The sequence below is a fragment of the Eleginops maclovinus genome, chromosome 13 (genome assembly GCF_036324505.1).
Source record: "Eleginops maclovinus isolate JMC-PN-2008 ecotype Puerto Natales chromosome 13, JC_Emac_rtc_rv5, whole genome shotgun sequence".
NCBI lineage: Eukaryota > Metazoa > Chordata > Actinopteri > Perciformes > Eleginopidae > Eleginops > Eleginops maclovinus.
The window spans coordinates 8281265-8289673 of record NC_086361.1 but is presented as its reverse complement, the minus strand read 5'-3'; positions in this window follow the sequence as shown (position 1 = coordinate 8289673).

Genomic DNA, 8409 nt, shown 5'->3' with positions numbered 1-8409 from the left:
TATTGGGTCATACAGGCTTGCTACTTGGCTTAGCAGTTGTCTTCTCGTCAGTGGGTTTGGAGTGTTCTCTCTCACCTCTTCACCAAGGAGATTTTGGCCGACTCATTTTCCTTTTCCTCTTTGAGAAGTTGATTGAGGTCATGAGGTAAAGGTTATTCTCTTCAACGAGGTATCCAATTCCAAGGGCTTTGTTGTCTCCTTCCTTCATCTGGTTTGGAAGAATGATTATTCTGTTTTCCTCTGCTCCTTGTTCTCCTGGCACAACCTCCTGCCCCCCCCTTTGGCCTGACCGGACCCAGGGCTTGAGGAAGAACCCGCCTGCCTTCAGGATCTCTTCAACTCTTTTGGTGTTCTGGTCCAGCTTTAGCAAGTCATTATGGGAGGTCAGGACATCGTCGACATAAGCATCCTCATCAAGGATCCTACGTTCCTCCTCCAGGTGAGCAAACATGGGCAGCTTTGCTGTCTCCCTCATGGCCAGCTGTGCAATGCACCCTGCTGGTCGATCGCCAATGTTGACTCTGGTGATGGCATACTCTGCGATCTCTCCCTCCTCAGTGTCTCTCCAGAGAAATCTGTGGAGGTGCATCTCCAGGTCTTCCAGCCACACAGAATTGTACATTTTCTTGATGTCGCCAAGGGCAGCATGGACACCTCCTCTGAACCTGAGTAGTACTGCTCGGATGGGATTGAGGACATCAGGCCCCTTCAGCAGAAGGTCATTCATGCTGAGCCCTTTAAACTTCTGGCTGCTGTTCCATACCAGTCGCACTGGTGTTGTGAGCAAGTGCGGATTTGGTGCCACCAAGTGGCTGACATACCATGCTGGTACTTTCCAGCTTGCAGTGATGTCTTCGGTGAGTTTCTTTGCTGCTCTTCTCTCCACCATCTCATGGACTTGAGCTGTGTATGCAATTCTTCACTCTGGCTCTTTTTTGAGTTGTTTCTCTGTCCTCAAGAAAGTGGCTTCCACCCCACTCCTGTTGTTGGGAAGGGAACTTGGTTGGATCTTGAATCCAGGGATACTTGGTGTCCCAGTGTGGTCCATCACTGTGCGCATCTGCTCTGATGTAGGTTAGCCCTTTCCTTATGATCTCCAGCTCTCTTTCTTCACTCAGTCATTTCCTTGCCTCCTGGTTGACAATTGCCGCACCGGCATCCTCCACACTTTGGTTCGCAGGCTGCTCCAATGCTGTCCCATCTCCACCAGTCCAAGAACTCTTTGCCAGCAACCATACTTTTGCTCATGAGCTCTCTCCGTGCCGTTGGGTGTCTTGACCCTCACTCTGAGTGAGTATCTTTTGGTTTTCACCTTCATGGCCATCCCTCCGACTCCATGGACGATTAGCGTGATGTTTTCACTTAGCAGATTCAATCTCCTGGCAGCACTGTGTGTGACGTAGTTGGTGTCTGATGCTAAGTCAATGAGAGTTCCAATCTTCTGTCCTGCATTGGCAGTTACCTCTAACAGCATTAGAATGACTGGTAGCTCTGGTGTTCTTGACGCCACCACTCCACGTTGATCCTTCACAACACAGTTGGCCCTTGCAGTGGTGTTGGTAAAAGCTTTCCTGAATCTTTCTGCCATTTCCGGAGTGAGTTCAGACATAAATTTTACTTGCTCCTCTGTGAGCTTTTGCTTTCTCCAGGTGGATTTTCCTCCATCAGATTCCTTCATCTTGAAGTCTCCTCTTGAGCAAAGAAAGAAATGGTGGTCCGAAGAGCTCCCTTTTTTACAGTCCCTGTTCCTGCACAGGTAAGGGTCTCCACAGCACTCAGCTTCTCGCCAGGCTTCAGTTCTTTAAACCGCTTGCAAAAGAAAATCTTATCCCGGTGCTTTTCATCTCCACAGATAATACATCCTCCCCTCCTTGTGGAGCATGTGGAGGCATTCTTCTTGTCCAGGTAAGTAAGTTTCGGTAGCACTTTATAATAACCATTCCCTATAAATGGTCAATTAATGGCTTATTAATGAACAACTAATGGCTTATTTAAGTATTTAGAAATGATATAATGATAGTTAGTTAATTATTGTTAACCGTTACTAAGCTATTTATTGCAAGTACTTTGCAAACCATTTACAATATTTTGTCAGATGGCCATTATAAAGTTGCAGCTGGTGATAGTTACACCATATTGATTGCTAATGAGTAATTTGTAGAGTGTATATTAGTTATCTATAAGAATTACCAAGATGGTCATTCTAAAGTTGCCACTGATGGGAATTCATTAAAAGTATGTTGTCTGTAAACCATCTATAAACACTGTCAAGATGGCTATTCTAAAGTTGCCATCGATGTGAAGTTATTGAAAGTATGTTGTCTGTAAACCATCTATAAACACTGTCAAGATGGCTATTCTAAAGTTGCCATCGATGAGAACTGCAATTGCAAAATATAAATCAATGGGTTAAATTGCAAATGACACTAAAAATGATAGATTAATAGTATTAACAGACATAAGAGCTGATTTCACGGTCAGGTTCAGACATTTATTGAACTTAAAGTGAAGTTAAGACAAACATATGGCAAGTAACCAAAACATGACTCGCCGATTAAAAATAATAAAAAACAAGTAGAACATATTGAGGTCTTGACACAAATAACAACCCTCCTTTAAAGCGATCCAATGTAGCATTTGTACCTTAAAATAACAGCTTGAAAAAAATTGAGCGGCTAGAATGACTTTTAATATGACGATTTGCCTCTCTTTCATGCCCATCGGGGGTCTGAGGTGAGATAACTGCGCTATGTAACTTTGCTAGACCGGGCCGGGAGATGAGCGGAAGTACTTCGACTTGCTTTCTGGCACACCTACCGCAATAACAAATAGACCCCCTCCACGCACCCAGGTATAAGGAGAAGCAAGCGCAGCATTGTCAGTACATCATCATGGCAGAGGCACCGAAGAAAAAGAAGACGTTGACTGATGAAGCAAGGAAGAGAAAGAGAGAGGCCGACAGTGTCGTAAACGTACATTACCTCCAAGCCTGTAGGGGGAGCTCCATAATGGGCTTTTTGACAAGTTCCGTTGGATCGCTTTAATAAATGTGCGCGTGTGTGTGTGAGAGTGAGAGACAGAGAACAATAGCACAACAAACTGGACATAGGCCCTTTAAAGAAACAGTCCACCGTACTTTACCAATGAAATATGTTCTTCTCAGAAGTGAGACGAGATGATACATACCTCTCCCAGCGTTGTGCGACCTCCCAGTCAGTCAGACGCGCTGTCACTCCTGTTAGCATTTGTAGCTAGACCATGAGCTAGACTCAGCATGGCCAACGGTAAGTTTAAGCCTCGAAACTTACCGTTGGCCATGCTGAGTCTAGCTCTATTAAAGGAGGGTTGTTATTTGTGTCAAGACCTCAATATTTTCTACTTGTTTTTTATTATTTTTAATCGGCGAGTCATGTTTTGGTTACTTGCCATATGTTTGTCTTAACTTCACTTTAAGTTCAATAAATGTCTGAACCTGACCGTGAAATCAGCTCTTATGTCTGTTAATACTATTAATCTATCATTTTTAGTGTCATTTGCAATTTAACCCATTGATTTATATTTTGCAATTGCAGTTCTCATCGATGGCAACTTTAGAATAGCCATCTTGACAGTGTTTATAGATGGTTTACAGACAACATACTTTCAATAACTTCACATCGATGGCAACTTTAGAATAGCCATCTTGACAGTGTTTATAGATGGTTTACAGACAACATACTTTTAATGAATTCCCATCGGTGGCAACTTTAGAATGACCATCTTGGTAATTCTTATAGATAACTAATATACACTCTACAAATTACTCATTAGCAATCAATATGGTGTAACTATCACCAGCTGCAACTTTATAATGGCCATCTGACAAAATATTGTAAATGGTTTGCAAAGTACTTGCAATAAATAGCTTAGTAACGGTTAACAATAATTAACTAACTATCATTATATAATTTCTAAATACTTAAATAAGCCATTAGTTGTTCATTAATAAGCCATTAATTGACCATTAATAAATAGCTTAGTAACGGTTAACAATAATTAACTAACTATCATTATATCATTTCTAAATACTTAAATAAGCCATTAGTTGTTCAATAATAAGCCATTAATTGACCATTTATAGGGAATGGTTATTATAAAGTGCTACCTAAGTTTCCTTTCAGGCTTTTCACTCACACTAAGCTGCTCCAGTCTCTCAAGAATTTCCTCTTGGGTCTTCAGAAATCCAAGAAGGCTGTCGAAGTGAGTGTCTGGGGTCACGCCATTTCTTGGGTTGACCATGAATACGAGCCAGTCTCTCTTCATATTGTCTGGCAGCTTGCTCTCTATGGATCTTATCACCAGAGGATTCTTTATGGCTCCAGTGTTTCCGAGCTCTGTGAGATCGTTCAGGGCCTTGTCAATGGTTTGAATCATGTCCATGACTTTCCTTAGCTGGTTTGCTCTTAAAGCAGGACATTTCTCCAGATCTTCAATTATCTCCAGGGCAATTGTAGACTTGTTTCCATACCTGATCTCCAGCACTCCGAACATATCTTCAGCAGTGTTGTAAGTAGGCAGGCGCAGGTCCCGGCAAATTCTCTCAACGCTGTCCAGGAGTTGGAACTTCTTTGCCTCTACTGAGCCGGTCGGCTCCCCCTGCCTTTGCAGGTTCTCCCAGTCCTTCCTCCATCGATGGAAATTCCTTTTGAATCTGTCGAACCTGGGTAGACTGGTTGGTTTTATTTTTACTATTGGTTGATGAGCTGGCACAGGCAGTGGTGGTGTTCTTCGTCTTCTCTCCTCTCCTGCCATTCTTTGTGCTGTGAGAAATTCTGCTCTCCTCGCTTCAAGGCTGGTGTTTATAGCTTGCAGCTCCTTCACTGTCCTCCAGACTTGCCTTCTGTAATGCAGGAATCCACATCTCCCACTCTGATAGGCTTGTAGCGGCACCTTGGATTTGCTTCTTCACACTGTCCCACCGTAGCTCATGCCATCTCTACTCACGGCGGAGACAGGTATTCCCTGAAGTCCCTCACAAGCTGTCTCTGCCTCTTCTATTGCAGCTCTGATCTCACCTTCCCCATATCTGGGCCAGAGGTTGTTTTGGACTGTTTTTCGGACTTCATCCAGTTTTGCATCGCACTCCTCCATTACCTTTTCCAGGTCTGTTTGCTGCTGCTCATCCAGCTTGAATTCTTCACCTTCATCAGTCTCAGCTTCAAGGTCTGCCAGTAGGCCAGCCCTGTAGCCATCATTCGTTTCCCCGATGTTCCTTGCCAGTGACGTGAGCTCCTTGAACTCCTCTTGTAGTTCAGTCTTTGTCAAATTTCCTGACGTTCTGCTCAGGAAGTTGGCTTGTTTGGTGAAGGCACTTCTAGCCAAGGTCCTCACTTGCTTCAGCTGTTTCAATGTTTTTCCAAGAGCTTCCTTCGCCATTGTTTCCCAGTCCATTCTCCCTTTGCGATGACAGCTTTCCTTTCTTCAGGCTTTAATCCTGGGGTCTTCACTGCCACGCTGGATATAAGCTGGTTATCAACTGTCAAGTTATCCAGATGTGAAGATTCAGCTCTGCCCAAACTTGAAAACGGCTTGTTCAACACAAATGATGCAAGGGGACAACTCTGTTCCGTTCTGGTGATTTATTTTCTTTTAGATTGATGGCAAAAAGTGAAATTCCAGAGGAAGAATAGGTTGATAACCTTTAAGAAACAAAAGGGCAAATTACATTCCACATCAGTATGCATCAATCATGATCATTAACCTAAACATCTCATTTAAATTCAAAACAGATCAAAATCAAACAGAAAACAGCAAACAAATGATTCTTTCAAACAAAATATTCGAAGTCCATACCAGTTGCGTCAGTGGTTGAACATGAGCTGTCAGTAGGCTGAGGAGACCGAGCAAAGAGGACTCGCCGAGCTAACTCCAAACATTTTATACTCATGCTTGATTAGAGGTGCACAGGTGAAATCGGTCCCTCCAGAAACATGGGTTGCATCCTGTCTGTTGGGTGTCTGGGTGAGCTCTCTCTGCCCCCTTCAGGCCTGGAGTTCCTCCACAGATGCTGGTCCTATGCTCACACTTGTTTGACGCCACATTCAAAAGTATTGGTGTAATGATGTCATTCCCTCCTTTTTTCCATTATTTTTTTTGATATATTTTGTCATGAAGAAAAGGGAGAGGTTGACACTTGCATTGTGCTGCACTGAAAAAAGTTAAGTCTACTGAGAAAAGTCTGTGTGCTTACTAACTTCTACACCATGCTGCAAAGACCGACAACGACACCTTGTACGGACGGCCAGTCCACGCCTTTACTTGAAAAGTTTACCAACTTTTTCTTTGTGTAAACAGTGTCACAGCTCTCTGTCAATCAGATGTATTTGTCTTTTTAATATTGTGAGGTTGTGCAGACAAAACCAAAAATCTCTTGACAATAGAGACCCCCTTTTGCTCAAGGGCCCCAAGGCACTTGCCCAGGTTGCCCATATGATAGATCCGGTGCAGGCTGCAGCTTATTCAGAACGCTGCTGCTCAAGTCCTCACTGACACTAACAGAGTGGATCACATCACTCCAGTTCTGAGGTCTTTACACCGGCTTCCTGTCTGTCAGAGAATTCATTTAAAAATACTGCTGCTGGTTTATAAAGCATTGAATGATTTATTACCAAAATACATTTCTGATCTCCTGCTAAATTATGAATCATCCAGAACTCTCACGTCTTCTGGGACGGGTCTGCTTTCTGTCCCCAGAGTCAGAACTAAACATGGAGAAGCTGCGTTCAGTTATTATGCTCCAAATATCTGGAACAAACTCCCAGAAACCTGCAGGTCCGCTGCTACTCTTACTACTTTTAAATCCAGGCTGAAGACTTTTCTTCTTGCTGCTGCTTTTAATGGAACTGCTCATATCTTAAACTGCACTGTAACTTCTATTCATGTATTTTTTGTTCTTTGTTAGCTTGTTTTATGTTTATTTTATTCTCTTTGCTTTTAATCACTGTTTCTAAAATACTTTTAAAAATGTGTTTTGCTGCACTATTTTAATGTTTTAATTACTGTACAATACTTTGAATGCCCTTGTGTTGAAAGGTGCTATATAAATAAACCTGCCTTGTCTAGATATATACACTGCCCGGCCAAAAAAAGGTCCCTAGCCTGTGGGGGCAGTGCTATGATCTGGAGTTGCTGCAGTTGGTCTGGTCTAGGTTCAGCAACGTTAGGTGCCCAAGTAATGAGGTCAGCTGACTACCTGAATATACTGAATGACCAGGTTATTCCATCAGCGGATTTTTTTCTTCCCTGATGGCACGGGCATGTTCCAAGATGACAATGCCAGGATCCATCAAGCTCAAATTCTGAAAGAGTGGTTCAGGGAGCGTGAGACATCATTTCCACACATGGATTGGCCCCCACAGAGTCCAGACCTGAACCCGATTGAGAATCTTTGGGATGTGCTGGAGAAGACTTTGCGCAGTGGTCTGAATCTCCCGTCATCAATACAAGATCTTCGCGAAATATTAACGCAAGACAGAAATAAATGTGGTGACATTGCAGAAGCTTGTGGAAACGATGCCACAGGGAATGCGTGCCGTAATCAAAGCTAAAGGCGGTCCAACGAATATTAGAGTGTGTGACCTTTTTTTGGGGCAGTGTATTGATCCTCTAATAAATATTATATTTTGTGTTAGGCACCTATTCATATTTTAAAGACTAGAGAGTGTAATGGTTTAGAACATTATGAAAAAGTAAATAATATTCATCCCATTAATTTTTGAATTGTAAATGTATTTAATCGATGGTAAGGTTTTTCTGATCTGTTTCACAGATTTTGTGTCAAATTGTAGCATCATTTACCATTCATTTGTGAATGTTCAAAAACACAAGAATATTCTGAAGTGTCATTTTCTCACACAAGTTCTGATTGAATTTAAATAATATTTGAGATTTAAAATGATATTAATTTTAGAGCACTTAATGCAGATGATACTCTGTTCTTTGTTTCTGAATCTTGAAATTATTTTAGAAATGTAAATCAGAAGATTTGAATATATCCTAGGTACAGTTTAAAATATACATGAATATAACATATAGATATTCTTAAATATAAGTTCATAAGATAGATATTTGTGGCTAACCAATAAACTGTTTTTACCATGTGTACACTTAGCAATTATAATAAACATTGGTGAAACTAAGATATCTCAGGACATCGTGAAGACTTAAAACCATTTTAAATAATAAGGAAAACATTTACATAACTTGTGTTATCAATATTTTGAATGAATGTTTTAAATTCTAAATAAATGTAATATACAGTTTATCTCCACTGAGAGAAGTGAAAAGACATGCCACTTTTAGAATACACACATTCATCTTTATTGTTTGAAAATGCTGAAAAACCATCCCCCCAGGTTGATGTTGAAACAT